A 16,783-nucleotide genomic window follows, 5' to 3' on the forward strand; every position below is an offset into this window, starting at 1 on the left:
GAATTGTCCCAACTACATGTGCTGCTGACCTTTGACCTTTTCTTTAGGTGCACAGAGGAGTCTGTGGAAACATCCAGAACTGAGGCAGTGCTACAGATGTCTTCAAATAAAGTGGTGTATTATCCATGTTTTCTATGGATCACATCAATATCCTGATCTAACGAGCCCCTTTTGTGGATTTTAGAGCCTCTGACTTTTTGCTGCGTCTCCGTCTCATTTCAAGCACAAGAGCAAGAAGTGGATGAAGAAATGGGGCGAGTGGGGTCAGTGTGGTGCATGTCAGCTGTGCTCATGCTGTCACAAAGAACATGTGTATTCATTGGCAGCATTAAGGTGCACTTTAGTCTTCATAATAATAAAGTATTGTGACTTTATTATTGTGAATCCTCACAGTCATGTTGCAGCTCTGCTTTGCTTTAAGAAAATGTTCTACCAGGATGTTACTTTCCTAAACGTGTTCTCCAAATGTTCCCAAAGACTTTGTTCTAAGTAGTTCTACATGATGAAACATTCACACTAAGTTTAAGAAGGACACACAAACACCATCTGTGCTTTCATCATGTGTACAAACGTGTTCAGATGTCAAATGTACCGTGAATGGATGCAAATGTGGATCGTTCCAATAAGATGAGACAGTTTTGTAAGTGGATCACAGTTTGAAGTTCATTGAAACCTATAAGAACATGTTATTCAAACCAACTTTATCCAACAGGAAGAAGCATCAGGGGAACAGGAAACATTCAAACATGTTTACTGTAAGAACTGCACAAAGGAAGGAAACACAATCCTACACACGACCACTTTAAAATGGACATTTAGCTTAATAACCTGACATCTTTGACCATCAGTTTCAGAGCGTCACCTGTAACCATGGTTACTGACCTGCAGCCTCACCAAACCCACGAGGACGAAGCAGCTGTGAGCAGCGTCACTGCTGAGAACACAAACATGTGCAGGAAAGCTTCTCTGCCTGTTTACAGCTTCTGTAGGTGTTTGCATGAGAAAGATGGGATCATGTGTCCATGCACAGCTACACGTGTCTGTTTCTACACGTGTGCATCATGTCACACTCTTCTGATGCTGCAAGCAAAATGAAAACAGCATTTTCTTCACTTCTGTCACTAAAAATCTGCTGTTTTCTATTCTACGTTTTTATTTTTGCATTTCTGTGAAGATTCAGACACTGATGATCTTTCACATGTGTTTTTGTTACTGTGCGCTCACAGATTTGAAGGAGCGCTTGCTTGTTTTGTACTCGTGTATTTAAGTCTCTGTGCTGAATGACAGACCCTGATTCATGTGCATGAGGAGAAAAAGCAGTGATTCGAGTGTGTTTATAGGTGTTGACAGATTCATGTTTAAGCTGTGCCTCAGACTTCAGTGTGCAGGAAAAGGACATGAAAATGAGTGGAAGGAGCATTTTGATGTAAAATATTTGATAGATGAAGTTTGACAGCAGGTTGACCAGGGTGGGCTCAGGGGGGGGTTTCATGGGGCCACAGAACCAAAACAAACTGTTTCATCCATGTTACGGGTCCGAAATTGAGGACGAGAGTAAAACAATGATGGTCCAGAAGAGGTCGGTCAAACAATTGATTTTAATGAATACACGCAGCGTGGGGAGATGTAAACTGCAAAACATCAGTTGTAAATCCCCGCCCAAAAATACACTTCAGATTGTTTTTATAACATCAGGGTATTATAACGCCCCCTCATGCGTTTACAAGCACATAATTTGCATCTTAAGAACATTATTTGCCTCCTCTACAGATAATGATCAATTTTAAGAGATAAATGCAGACGCAGAAGTTCCCCTTTCTGGCATCCTCTTCCAAATATGATCTCAGGCCTTTGAGGTCCCCATGGACTTGTCCTCCTTCTGTCACCTGTTGCTAGGCAAACTCAAATGCAACAAGAAGCTGAATACATTCAGGCCTTCGCTCAGCTACTATTTTACTGTAACAATATACTCAGCATCTAAGCTTTTAAGATTATAGATTTAACTCAACGATTTAAGTGGTTCTAACTGCACCTGTAATAAACATGTTAATATGTGATTATGATAACCCCTGTAATACAAATTATAACATAATGCCAGCAACTTCAATAAATGCTTGGATGAAATGATAATTAATGCAATGATAAAGATGATGGTTATGTAAAATAATCCCTGTAATTCTACATCCATGAAGTGAATTTATTTGAAGCACAAACAAAGTGAACATTTAACAATCAAAGTGAAGATTTCACATCCTGCACACATCTTTAAAAAGCACTGACTGACATCACTGTGGACTGAAACGTCTGCATGCATGAGTCCATAGTTACAGAGAAGTCCACCCAAGGAGGACTTTCCTACCAGCTGGGCTGGAAGCACCGCCTCCTGTCCCCCGTTCATGTGGTGGGGACGTCCTCAGACTGGGGGGGTCGTCCTCGCTCCTGCTGATGTCTGAAAAGAGACGAATGTGGAGGAAACACGAGGCTGTAACTGAGAACTACAGTAACTTATTACTTTATCTTTTCATTGTTGTTCATGAGTGTTACTGAAACTGAGTGTGTGGAGTGTAATCACAGTGTGAGACACACAGGTCTGAGGGCTGCTCCACTGCGTCCCTCACAGCCCGTGTCCTCTCCTCCTCCTCTCTGTAGTTCCCTCACGCTCTCCATCTTCATCTTTGCTAACAGGGAACAAACGTCTGTGTTTCTTTCATGTCAGCTGATGTTGTTCCAGCTGTGACGCTGAAAGCTGAGCTCCTGTCTCATTATGAGCGACAGCTTCATGTTTCATGGTTAAAGTAAAAGGATGAAGTCTGTCCCTGAGCCTGTGCGGACTGGATTTGTTCAATGTTAAAGTCATGACGCTGGATTTCACTGTGACGTCACCAAACCGTACCGCTTACCTTCGTGTCGTCACGTGTTTTCACGTTAGTCGGCTTTAATGATGCGCTCGTGCTCTTTTTTCTCCTTTCTTCTTGTTCCGAAACCCGCGGGCTGAGAGAGCGAGTGTGCAGCGCACTAAAGAGTCCGTGTTGAACACAAACTAGAACACTAGTTCCAGTTTCCGTGTTCATCATCGCATCTTCAGCCTTCGTGGGACGTGTCTAAGACATAGAAATGCTTATTATGGGTTCACTTGATGTCACTGAAAAGATGCACATATGTAACGTGCAGGCCGTCCAGCTCCGAGGTTTATCTTCTCACCTCGAGTCTGCAACACTCTCTCCATGTCCTCTCAGATAAGAGCGCGCACATTTCTGCATGATCTTCTAAATTACAAAGAGCGATTCACAAAACAGAAGCTGACCATCACAAAACACTCATCACAAACCAAAAATGGCTCCACTGAGCCTCAAACTGTCACCAGAATTTACTGATAATCTAAAGACTCACATAACTCGTTTTGTCTCATTTTGTCTTAGTTTGAGACATAAGTGCATGATTATAATACTGTGTAGTTAGATGAGACAGAGCTGATGCTTCCTCTTAATTATCCTCTTCATGTTTCCGAGCCTCAGCAGTGGAAGCTGCCATGGATAGAAAAACAACGACTCATCTTAAATCTCAAATCTTTGTCTCCAAAGAGCTGCTGATGTGTCCGATATGATCCACAAGCTTAAACTAGGATTATAAATGTGTGCAGTGATGTGTGTGAAACCTCTGAGGACTCACACGTGTGTGCTTCAGCCCACACACACATATGAAGCACTGTGACCTCACACACAACTATTTTACACATCCAACCTGAACACATCCTGATCATTTCTACAGTTTATTAAGTTGAGCTTCACCTGAACATCAGTGATGAAGCTGCTGTGACTCCATCACAGCTCACAGCTGCTGGAACGAGTCAAAAAATGAAGAAGGTTCAGAAAACAGCTGATGACTTTACAGAAACATGATGCAAACATGAGAATGGACACATGATTTTTTATTAACAGACACGGTTTATGTTTCACTTTGCATGACGTCATCAACACTGTGACACCAGGGGGCGCTCATCACCAGGCTGAGGCAGTGATAATGGGGGGAGACGCAGTATTGTGTGTACTGCAGTCGGACAGAAGGAAAAACTTCCTCCTGAAAATATTTTCATCCTTCCCAAAAATATATAAATACAATAAAATACAGGGTCTTACATAAAATTAGTGATGCAGTTGTGCACTGAGCACCTTTCCAATGTTCCTTCCTCAGATGAGTCCAGCTGCTGAACACATAAACATCTGTATGTAAATGTAGCCGAGAACCAACCTGAGCACTGCTGGGAAAATAAAAAGGCAAACATCAAACGTGCTGTATTATCTTATTTATGTTGAATGTTGACTCAGATCCACACCACGATTTATGAAATTATAGAACTAAAATAACAACAATTGTCTGCTTCTTTAAAATTTCTTTTATTACATCAAACCAGTGAAAACTGAAAAAAACAAAGAGCTGTTAGCATGTTTAGACCAACTTTGAGACAGAGACTGTAAAGTTCTGCACTTGAAATCCTGCCTGTGTTCCTGCAAATGATTCACACTAAAAGTATCTTAGTTTAGTATAAGTGAGCCACAAAGCAGCCTAATAGCTTTAAAAACAGTAAAAGTAAATGAAATTGTTTCAGTGTAATTCAGACTAAAGTCCAGCTGCAGATAAGGATCAAACACTCATGCCGTTGTTTTGCCCCCTGAGCTTCAGGTGTTGTGCTAGACAGTGATCGTGATTACCGTCCACGGGAGCTGCTTAAAGCTGTAGCGTCCAGATTACTTACAGCTACTTCCTGCAGCTGATATAAGATGCGGTAAGCTGAACACGGCTTCAACCGGCTGTTTGTTGAAAAATAGTAACGGACCACGTTTCCTTGTTAGTAACTGTTACGATAGAAATAGTAATTAGTTAGATTACTCGTTACTAGGGATGGATATCGAAAACCGGTTCTTGTTGAGAACCGGTTCCCACTGTTTCAATTCCTTGGAATTGTTTGCCATTTTTGCAAACGATTCCCTTATCGATTCCAGTCGCCCCGAATGACGTCACCACGTTGCGGAGCGTCGGAGCGTACCTGGCAGGAAACACGGCGCCTAAGCGGCTCAAACGCTTAAAAGTTTGTTTATACTTTACGAGAACGGATGACAACAGGGCAACTTGCAATACTTGCAAAGTAGATATTTCATTAAGGGAGGAAACACTACGAATATGCAAAAGCATTTGCTCACAAAACACGCGATGAACTTAAATGAATGTCTTTAATTCCGCTCCGGACTCGTGAATCTCAACCCAGCAGCAGCAGCGGTAACGTTTGCACGTCATCTCCCGTTAATGCGGCAGGTAAATAATCAACTAACAGTGCATATTATGTTAGCGCGATCTGCTTTATTACAAAACCTGCCATTACTGTGCATTTAGGTGACCATGATGAGACAGACAGAGTCTGGCTGGCGCTCGCTGGCAGTTGTCGCTGCAGTCTACCGGTAGCGTCTCTTTTCAGGCCCGAATGTCACCGAGCAGTGACTAAGTTTGTGTTAAAAGCCTTGCAGCCATTTGCCACAGCAGATGGTAAGTGAATGTGTTTAATTGTAGGCAGGGACATTACTGGATATTCTTGTGTAATTGCTACAGAATAATTTATGTTATACTTTGTTATTGCTACAGAAGAATATTTATTTTATTATTTTACATTTACAATTTTCCCCGGGGACCCTCTGACACCCCATTGAAGAGCCGTAGGCTGTGGATCTCGTAAGATCTCACTGTTGGGTTTGTAAGGCCATGTTACTCCTAAATTTCTATCTTGTTGAAAGAGAAGATATAAAACAGTTCTAAGCTAATCGACCTTAGTGTTCTCCTTTTTAAAAACAAGAATCGATAAAGAATCGAATCGTTAAACAGAATCGAAAATGGAATCGGAATCGTGAAAATCTTATCAATACCCATCCCTACTCGTTACTGAAAAAAGTAACGCCGTTATTCCCATCACTGTCAATAACAGAGTCTGAATGAAGCTCAGGTGTTGATGCTGTTCACTGATTGGATGGTTGGTTTCAGCTCTGCTCTCAGTCTTTACTGCACAGGTGAAGGTAGAAAGTGTGACTGGATCTATAGACTGGAAACAGAGAAACATGCTGAACATTTGAAGCTTTGCAGCAGAAATGTTCATGTTACAAATACACAGTGTTGGGAAGGTTACTTTTAAATTGTATTCCATTACAGAATACTGAATACATGCCCCAAAATATATTCTGTAATGTATTCCATTACTTTACTCAATGAGAGTAACGTATTCTGAATACTTTGGATTACTGAATATATTATCATGCTTTTTACAACTACGTGAATGTCCTATTGCTGTGATTTATTACTATTACTGAATGTCTGCAGCTCCGAACCGTAGTAAAGGGACCTCTGACTAATACAGTGGGTTCCTTGTCGAACTCGTAGCCGAAAACTAGCTTTACTTTGTTGTCTGAATTGAGAATTGAGAAACGGCCAGAGAAACATGCTGAACATTTGAAGCTTTGCAGCAGAAACGTTCATGTTACAAATACAGCAGAGCTGATCTGGGATCAGTGTCTTCACACCTGCAGCTACAACAAGGTTTCATGTCTCCACACGTCAGCATGTGAACTTTACTCTGACTCAGTCTGAGCAGTCAGACAACATATTTTTAAAGTTAACACATCAACACACACAGCTGAGCCCCTCCCACTTGTGCTAAGTTTCAGGGTGAGTCCCGCCTCCTTCCAGGAAGCAGCTCACCTGTGTGTCTGTGTTTAGTGTCCAGGTGTGGAGTGGAGCTTGTTGTTGGTGTGTGAAGAAACTGTAAGTTTGCTTTGTTTCCTCCTTTAACAGTTTGTCTTTAGGAACTTTACTGTTTGTTCAGCTCATGTTTGATTTCTTCACACAACAATGTTGTTGTTTTCCTGGCTAACATCAGCTGTGTGCAGCTTAGTTCAGCACAAATCTGCCGCTCCATAGTTCACGGTAACGGACTCACAGCTGGACCAACGAGGCCGAGTGTGTCCTCACTCTGAGCTACGTTCGTGTTTGTGTACTTATAGTTTGTACTTTGTGAGTTCACTCAGAGTCCACAGAGGACGCAGCGTACGTGATGACGTCACAGCCCTTTACCTCCTTTAGGAATATCTACACAAGAGACACCTGCAGAGCTCTGACGCTAAGCTAGTGACACAGCATGCTAACGCTAAGAGAGACAGGAGTTAAAAAGCTGTTCTTAGTGTTTAATCAGAGTCCAGGATTGAGAGCAGCAGCAGAGCTGATGGATGATGAATTACTGGATGGAAGAAGCTTCTCATTAGCAGTAAATCAGTGTGTGTGCAGGTCTCTGCAGACTCAGCAGGAATAATTAGTGTGAGGCTTTAACTCTGCTGATCCTCTTTGAATCATGGATCAGCTGAAATGTTTAAAATGTTGTTCACACGTGTTGGACTGACTGAAGCTTCCAGTCACAGTGAATCAGTGTGTGTCAGTGAATGCATCGTGTGTGCTTCATGGCTCCATCTAGTGGACTGATAGTAGAGCAGCTGATGGCAGCTTCCTCTGCCTCACACTGCTGTCTGACTGCATTCAGCTGACACTGAGATGAAGCAGGAAAGAAGCAGCTGATATTTGGACAGCACACATGATGGAAAGGAGGATTTCAGTTGATGTGCACATGAATGATTTGTGTTTCCTCTGCAGGTAGAAAGTGTGTGTGAGCTGATGTGAATTGAGCAGCATGGATCAGTGTGAGGACAGAGAGGAGGAGTCCCTCCTCTAAAAGCACTCTGTGTGGGGAACATGAGAGCCAGACCAAAGCTCAGAGGTGAGATGACCATCTCTAACTGTCCATGACTCTTCTCCATGTCACAGCTCAGCACTCACATCACTGCTCCATCATTACTCACAGGAACCAGCCTGGACCTCCACCCAGCTCTGTGTCCTCTAAGAGTGACCGGTCTAAAGGTGGTGATATTAACTTTAAATCAGACGTGTGTGGTCCTGCAGAGAGGTAATGTGTGTGTAAATGTTGTTGTGACTCAGTGTTTGTGAATAAATCCTCCATCATGTTTAATGTCAGCTCTGTTTCACACACATGTTCATATGTGCAGCGGTGTGTGTTGGAGTGTTTCCACAAACACAGCAGATACTCAGAGATTATTTTTAGGAAGGGGAGATGTTCTCAAACTCTCTGTCCTGAAACTCTTCACTCAGTCTGATCCCCACTTCCTGCTCCTCAGCAGTGCTGCCATGTTCATGAACCAGGACAGAAATGAACTGAACTGTTGTTTCCTCATCAACTTCTTTCTGTCTGCTGAATCTGTAGTGAATCAAAGTGAAACGTGTGTGAAAATGTTAATGATCCAGTTTGTTAGATGAACGTGTGAATGTTGCAGTGTGCTGTTAAACAGTAACACAGTAACTGTGACGTGTCCTGATCTGACAGTAGATCATGTTTGTGTTCTTGGTCACATGACACAGGTCAGCTGTTTACACAGAGTTCAGCTTCATAGGCTGGAACAGTTTGAAATAATACTGGGAACAATGGTTCTTATATGGAGCTTTTCTCCTCTGAGCACTTTGATACTCGCCTCATTCACACATTTATACGAGTGTGTTTCCTCTTTTCCTGTGAGTTTCTATATGGTAAAATGGTAAATGGCCTGTATTTATATAGCGCTTTACTAGTCCCTAAGGACCCCAAAGCACTTTACATATCCAGTCATTCACCCATTCACACACACATTCACACACTGGTGATGGCAAGCTACATTGTAGCCACAGCCACCCTGGGGCGCACTGACAGAGGCGAGGCTGCCGGACACTGGCGCCACCGGGCCCTCTGACCACCACCAGTAGGCAACGGGTGAAGTGTCTTGCCCAAGGACACAACGACCGAGACTGTCCGAGCCGGGGCTCGAACCGGCAACCTTCCGATTACAAGGCGAACTCCCAACTCTTGAGCCACAATCGCCCCATTTATATTCGTTATATAAATGATAACACACTGTTAGTCGCTCACATCTTTCATTGTTAATCTCACCTTCAGTGTCACACAGACAGGATCTGATGAGCTTCTTGTTCCTATAATGAAGCGACTAATAATGAAAGCTCCTTTCAAACATGAAGCAGCGATCCAGCTGCTGCTGGCCGCAGGCCGACCACAGTGATGAATCTGCAGACAGCTGGATCACTGTGACAGATCAGGAGGAGTGCAGGATTCATCCAGAGGAGTTTACTTCACCTTACTGACTGTGCTGATCTCACAGTGACAGCAAGTTTGTTCCACAGTGTTGATGCTGAAACAGTGAAACACAGTCCTGTGTTTGAATCCTGACCTTTGACCCTGTAACAGTCATTTATTCTCTGGTCTGAGGGTCTCAGCTAGAAGATGCTCTGAGATATAAAGTGCAGCTGTAACATGTAGAGAGTTGATTCAACTGGATTCTGCAGTGAACGTGAAGCTGCTGTGACGACTGTAGTGATGTGTTCACTGTCCTCAGTGTGTGTAGGAGCTTTGCTGCTGTGTGTTGTACTGACTGTAGACGAGACACTGCTGCATCATTGAGGCCCGAATACACTGAGCTGCAATCATGTGATCAGGAGGAAATGAGGGTGTGGATCAGCTGATCAGGAGCATTGATCACACTCTAGAAACCTTTGTAATAGAGCTGGGCGATATAAGATTTTTTCATATCACGATATGTTTTTCTCATTTCAGGCGATAACGATATATATCACGATATAAGCCAAATAACTATATTTGTAAGATTTAAATGTGCCGTTGCTCACAAGTAAAATGTGAAATAATCAGCAGCTTGTTTTGATTAAAATATTTATTTCCCATAATAAGTTCAACAGGGTAGATGTACTTAAGGAACATGAGACTTCAGTTTCAGATAAATAAAGGCAAATATTGCAAACTACACAAAAGGCAGCCGCTAAAGCGTTTAAGTTTCAAAATAGAACAAACAAAACAGACAAAACTAAATTGTCAATTCCACTTAGAAACAAAATATTAATTCTAAAAATAAATCTTAGGTCGTTTTACAGAAGAACAGACAAAATTGACTAACTTTTGTCAATATCAAATAAACTGAGAACTAAAAGGAAATTCTCAATCTCTCCTTGTTGTATAGCTTAGCTTTTCAAACAGTTTTAACAGTTACTTTAGTCTGACAAAAGCCGAATGACTAATTAGCGCTTTCAGTCAGAGATTGAGCATGCACCGCTTTATTGTATTTCCAGACTTGCTTTCGGCACAATTTACAGTCGCGCTACTCTGTTTTTGTCAGACTTGAAATAGCGAAATACCTTCACACTACGGAACTTCTGTGGCCCTTCCGTTCGACAAGCTCTCCGGCATTGGAACCATCATCTGTTTTTTCTTCGGTAACCTTCGCTCACGCTCTCGGTTGATTTTTCTCTAGTCGGCACACTCGTTTCCTCCATTACCCGAGCGGCACGGCGGCTAGCTGCTTCCCAAACAAATACACATGTGCGCCTTGGAACTTGTGCTGTACGTAACAAGTCACGTGACGTGACGCTGCGGCTGTGATTGGTTCGGCTCTAAGCTACTTAATTTTGATTGGCTGTTCTTTTCTTTTTTTTAAGAAAGCAACAGAGAGATGAGGCCTATCGCAATAGTTAAATTTTTCTATCGAGAAAAAGTTATTTCGCAATACATATCGTTATCGTTCTATCGCCCAGCTCTACTTTGTAACCTGTACAAATGAGACTGAACTAGACTTCTGTTTGCTGCTCAACATTCAAATGCGGATCAAAGATAAGCTCAGATTTCTATCAGAGTGTTTTCACTCAGTTATTATTGTTCAAGGTGGAGAGATGAGATTAAAAATCTGATCAGGACCAAAAAATACTCTCAATACTCAAGCATTCACGTTCTTTGCAGAGATGGCACCACACCACTGTTTTATCTATTGATATCATAAATTTGGATATGAATCTGATATAGTCTATTTTATGACTAAAGCTAAAAAAAAAAAACCTAAAAAAAACTAAAACTGCCTTTTTTTAACATATCTTGCTGCATTTTGTAGTCAAATTTAAAAAAACAAACAAGCACTAAAGCTATTCTGTTCTACCTGTATGCAAAAACTACACTGCACCCAAAATAGCTCACTTCAGGAACACTGATCTTTTTATATAAACTGTTAGCAAATCTTTCAATCTAAGTATTTAAAGTAATATTCAAAAAGTCATTTAAAATGCAATTACACACAGATTTCAAAAACTCCTTGGTTCTGAATTAAGTGCAATATCAGCAAAAAATAATAATATTCAACAACAAAAAAAAACAGGTTGTAGAAAGGACCCTTTTATACGTAAAGCTGAAAATAATAGACATTAAGGGTAGAAAGCAGTGCAAATAAATGCAAACACAGTTCTCCGGCACTCATCTTTTATCAGGATGGATGTCAGTGTGAGCTGTTTCTATCACATTTAACCTGGCACTGAATTTTGCTTCATTTCTATACAAAACTTAACACAAGTATGAAACAAAGTGTGTTTCACAGTTTTACTTTGAAAAAACAAACAAACAGACTCAGCAACGACAACACACAGACGTCCGAGCTTCATATATCGGTTGTTAAGCTTAACATAGGAATCACAAACATTCAGAGATGAACTTACACACTTGGCTTTATACGTACTTTGAACCGAAAGGTGCTTGATCTGTGAATGATGACGTATCACAAGTACATTTATTGAGAAACGGCTTTAACTTTAGAATCAAAGTCATTCAGGGAAATATGATCTTTGTGTTTTTACAGAGTTTAAAACACAACAAAGTGATCAGGATAACAGTGGAAGGACTCTGGAGTATCATTTGTATTATTGATCATTGTTACGGCCCTGGGCCTCGGAGGGAGTGAGACTGCCTATTTGTGTTCATGCAAATCCAAGTGTGCCATGACTTGTGGGTGATTGGCTGCTGGGAGTCCTGTGCCAGCCTTCTTTTATGCAGATCACAGTGTGCCAGACCTCGCGGACGATTGGCTGCCTGGAGATCCCATGACCACTCCAAGACCAATTGACTGGCTGATTGTCTGCATCTGGGAGTATAAAAGGCTGAAGAGCCTTCACACTATGGGGAACTGCTGCTCTGAAGTGAACATGCAGTGCCCTCCTCGTCTGCGTTGCTTGTGAATGTTGTTTGTTAAACCTAGTGATGGTGAGATGAAGCCTCGTGATGAACTGAAGCTTTCCATCCAATTGGTCGACTCATGGTTCGAAGCATTGTGATGATTCATTTGCTCTACTGCGCCACCAAGTGGACAATTCAAGTGAAGCGGGCTCTGTGATTATAGTGATGTGATGTGTAAACCTCTAAACTGAATAAATAAATTGTTTTCATGGTTATTTATCCCGAATATATTGTCTCAGTATGTGTGACAAAGTGGATCAGGACAGAGTTTTGGTATGATTGTGTAACTGTTAGCCTCAGACAGTCACTCAATAGTATAATTCAGATCATAGATCAGTACATTTGCATATTTTTATAACTATAAAAAGAAAGCTGACACTTTCGAGACTTTATCTAATGTGTAAGCATCACAGCAGATGCCTTTGTGTCAACGTAGCTGAGGCTAAAACAGAAAAACAATTTTATAAAAATATTCAGCAGTAGATCAAAAACGAAAGAAAACCATTAATCAACACATTAACATTACCTGATGCTGCTGAATTGAAGCAGAGCAAATTACAGAGGTTTTATTAGAGACACAACTAAGCGTTTTGCAATTTTGCATAATGTTAAAAAGTTTAAATTTGTTTAGTTGAACGGCAGAAATTAGGTTTTCTTTTCGGAAGTATTTAAAAGGGGAAAATCAGCGACTGACAGCGCTGTAAACAACGGGAAACTGTTCTTGAAGTATACTGTGTGTGTGTGTGTGTGTGTGTGTGAGAGAGAGAGAGAGAGAGAGAGAGAGAGAGCTGTGCATGAAGTGTAATTTTATCGTCGTGAAAGCAAAACAGCAAAAGTCAGAGGAAATTCATGACGATGTTTATGTGAAGCTAGTTTGGATCTCCTTTTGCTGCTGGTTCGGTCAATATTGTTTGAAGAGAAATAAAATCTGCAGCTTCGGAATCAGCACAAAAAAAGGCGTAAACATGAAGCGCGGACCCGCCGACTGATCAGAATCAGAGAGCTGTCGGCTTTCAGCCCCGACCGTGTCCGTGCCGTCGGGTGAGAAAGCTGACATCTCACTGATTCTGATCCGTCGGCGGGTCCGTGCTTCGTGTTTACGTCTTTGTGCACAATCGGTGTACCTGCTCTCATTTACTGTTTTAGCTGTTCGGTGGTTGTTAAAATGTAGTAATATTTATATTAAAAATCGATTCAGGATTTTAATGAATCGATATCACGTTATCCAAGCTAGAATCGATTTTAATCGATAATCAAAACCCACCCCTAGTAACTGTGTAATCATGCTTATGTACATCTGGATAATCACACAAACTGTGTGGCGCTTCACTTTTTAATAAACTAAAAGACAGAAATCAGATTATAGGATCTGTAGTGTTGTTTATTTATATTATGGTGCTTATCATTTGTGATATTTATTACTGTGTGCATACTTTATTAGGAGAGATGAAATTAAAAAAAAAATATCTTCCTTGCTGGTTCCATCGAAGAAGAAATGCTCAAGCACGTAATCCAATTCCACAACACAGTGTGATGGGAAATCAGCTGTGTTTTGCTGTCCATTTTATTTCGAATCTGGCGCGAACCGGTGAACCAGTCCCTGAATCAGTCACGTGGTACGTGCTGCCCGCGAGGCCTCGAACGTCACTGCATACGTAATCAAAGCAAGCCTCGACACGCGCTTCACAAAAACGCCCCCGAGATTACCCGACACACGATTCGACGCTTCGACACACAGGACACATCACTAGTTAAACCTGTTTGCTGTGTTAAACCTGATATACAGCTGACCTTAGTTTTACTAGAGTCTTGTGTAGGGATGCAACGATACCAATTTTTTCAAACCGATCCGATACCGATACTTGGATCTGAGTACTTGCCGATACCGAGTACAAAAACCGATACTTCTACCACACACAAGTTAAACTTAACCAGTAGTAAAGAAACGACCCCAGACAACTCTTTAACCCAAACGAAACGTTCACTGAACCTAAGGGCAGAGACAAATACTGTACAACACATCCCTTTTTTAAACTCAAATGATATTCCAATTCCTTAACCAAATGAAATACACTGTATAAATGAAATAATTCCCTTTCAAATTATATTAAACAACCCAACTTATGTTATCACCTTTTGGTAAGTGACTCACTAATATACACTCCAAAACACGTTATATAAATCCACTAAACACACAATATTCACACATGGGCTCCACAGGCTCACATTCACACTTGTTGCAGGCCTGTTTGCTGCTCACGCCGGACGATGGAGAAAAATCCTCTTCTCCCCAGTAAGAGCACAAAAGTCTGACTTACAGTTCCGTTGCTCGGTAGGTCGCCATTCACCAGTCCCACACTAAATCCACTCCCTGCGGACCCGATGCTGTCTCTGCTACAGCACGTTAGCCAGTCACTGTCCAGCTCTCCGATAGTCCATAGCGGCTGCCTCCTTGGCGAAGCCAAGCAGTCCGGGCTAGCCTTTAGCCTCGGCGGTCGTAGCTGGAAACACAGCACGGTGGTGCGACCATTGAAACAAAAAGTCACTTCACCCACACTCTGTTGTGAAGCTCTCACACGGTCAGCTTTCTAGTCACACACTCTTTTGTGCTGGTTAACCTCAGTAAAACTAGCCGAGTCTCTCACTTTGGTTCAGCTAACCTCGTGCATCTCTCCATGCCGTTCTCTTCTCCTCCTCCATTGCAACAAATACACAGGTCCCGTTTTATGCTACCTTCACGGGCCTCCAGAAAATTAGAACTCTGAAAAATATTTTAACTCCCTTCAGAGTTACATACCATAAAATAATACTTTTATGATTAACATAACAGTTTGATTGCTCTAATTACCTGTATTTACCTTGTGACATATTACAGGGCAAATTACATTTAGGGTAGAGTTACATCACATAACATCAACTGTGAACACCTTATGTTACCGTGGCGTTTAAGTCCATGGGAATTATGAGTATTCCCATCCGGGCTACATTAGTATCGGTTCATGGTATCGGTTAACTTTTACGAGTACGAGTACGCACACATTTTACAGTATCGGCCCCGATACCCGATACCAGTATCGGTATCGGTGCATCCCTAGTCTTGTGTTTGATTTGAACTGTGTTTGTAACCTCTGATATTCAGCCGACCTTAGTTTTCTAAGAGTCTTGTGTTTGCTGGCTTACCTTAGTTAACCCTTAGCTTTTATTTTGTGTGCTGCCAGCTTACCTTAGTTAATCCTTAGTTTTTATTCTTGCCTGTTCTTTTTATTGTGTATTAATTGTTTCCCCGTGGTCTGTTGAACAGCCCCGTCGGTTTTTGGTTTAATGTTTGTAATAAAACCCTTTATTAACTCAGGTTTCGTGAGAGGGCTTGTGTATGTTTCTCCCCTCCTGTCGCCTAGCAGAGGGGGTCGTAACATAAGTGGGGGCTCGTCCGGGATCTCCTTTTCGCATAAGGAGAATTCCCATTTTGAAAGAGAGAATGCGTGTTTTGCTCCATTTTGTGTTTTTCTTCTTCTGCCCTTTTCCCAGTTTTGAGCGCCATATCGGCTCCATTTTGTTTAGAGGACTTCTTAAAAGCTCCATCTGTTGTGCTCCTTGAGAGCTGCCGCAAATGCGAATTGCTGCAAATTGCAGAACACCTTAAGCTACAGGTCTCTAAAACACTCCGTAAGAGTAACCTGAAAGCGCGGGTAGTAGACGAGTTGGTGGAGGCTGGTCTAATGCAAGTCCCTGATCTGCCTGAAGTGCCTGTGGTCTCTGGTGATCCTAGTCAAACTTCCTCATTTGAGGGGGACCATAAAGATGGTACGGGTCATGACAGTGTGGGAGATGAGCGGGGGAAGACGCCGCGCACGCTCCCTCGCTATGATCCTCTTTCCTCTGGAAGTTCAGAAGCACGGGACGGGGCCCGGCTAAAGGTGCGGTTGGCATGGCTCCAGTTGGAGGCCGAGGAGAAGGCCCAGAACAGGCGGGTTCAGCTTGAAATAAGAAGGCTGGAGATAGAGGCAGACAAAGCCGTTAAGCTGCGAAAGCTTGAGCTGGAGGCTCAGTCTCAAGCCTCATCTGTTTCTGCTGCCAACTCCGGTTCCACTTCCTCGTCCACTTCTCCTTTTGATATTAGTAAGTGCATTTCTTTAGTGCCTGCTTTTAAAGAGGCTGAGGTGGATTCTTATTTTGCAGCATTTGAGCGCATTGCTGGTGCTTTGCAGTGGCCTAGTGAGATCTGGCCCCTTTTATTACAGTGTAAACTGACTGGAAAAGCCCAAGACGTAGTAGCTGCGCTTCCCTTAAAAGACAGTTTGGAGTATTCTTGTGTTAAATCAGTTGTGTTGCAAGCATATGAATTGGTTCCAGAAGCATACAGGCAGAAATTTCGGTTACAGAGGAAACTTCCCTCCCAAACGTATGTGGAGTTTGCCAGGGAAAAAGGTATCCTCTTTGACAAGTGGTGCTTTGCGTCAAAAGCCAGTGATTATGACTAATTGCGTGAATTGATGTTGCTGGAAGACTTTAAAAAGTGTCTTCCAGAGAGTATAGTGTTATATCTGAATGAGCAGAAAGTAACCACTTTAGCGACTGCAGGAGTTCTCGCAGATGAGTATGTGCTCACCCATAAGTCCTCTTTTCTGGTTAAAG

The 16,783-nt window shown here is 42.1% G+C and overlaps 1 protein-coding gene and 2 long non-coding RNA genes across 3 annotated transcripts in view; 2 read left to right on the forward strand and 1 right to left on the reverse strand.

Annotated features, from left to right (window-relative positions):
- Positions 1-16,783, forward strand: part of LOC120435068 (NACHT, LRR and PYD domains-containing protein 12-like) — a gene marked incomplete at its 5' end in the record, with an annotated part of 78,268 nt that overhangs the window by 40,425 nt on the left and 21,060 nt on the right. The window lies entirely within an intron of this gene.
- LOC120437894 lies at positions 2,057-3,022 on the reverse strand. The gene is made up of 3 exons (XR_005611480.1): positions 2,901-3,022; positions 2,587-2,678; positions 2,057-2,449 (listed from the first exon to the last, which is right to left on the reverse strand). It is a non-coding gene; the product is annotated as an uncharacterized LOC120437894 (long non-coding RNA).
- On the forward strand, positions 7,744-8,256 carry LOC120437905. The gene is made up of 2 exons (XR_005611491.1): positions 7,744-7,804; positions 7,889-8,256. It is a non-coding gene; the product is annotated as an uncharacterized LOC120437905 (long non-coding RNA).

This window comes from Oreochromis aureus, linkage group 3 (assembly GCF_013358895.1).
Source record: "Oreochromis aureus strain Israel breed Guangdong linkage group 3, ZZ_aureus, whole genome shotgun sequence".
NCBI classification, from domain to species: domain Eukaryota; kingdom Metazoa; phylum Chordata; class Actinopteri; order Cichliformes; family Cichlidae; genus Oreochromis; species Oreochromis aureus.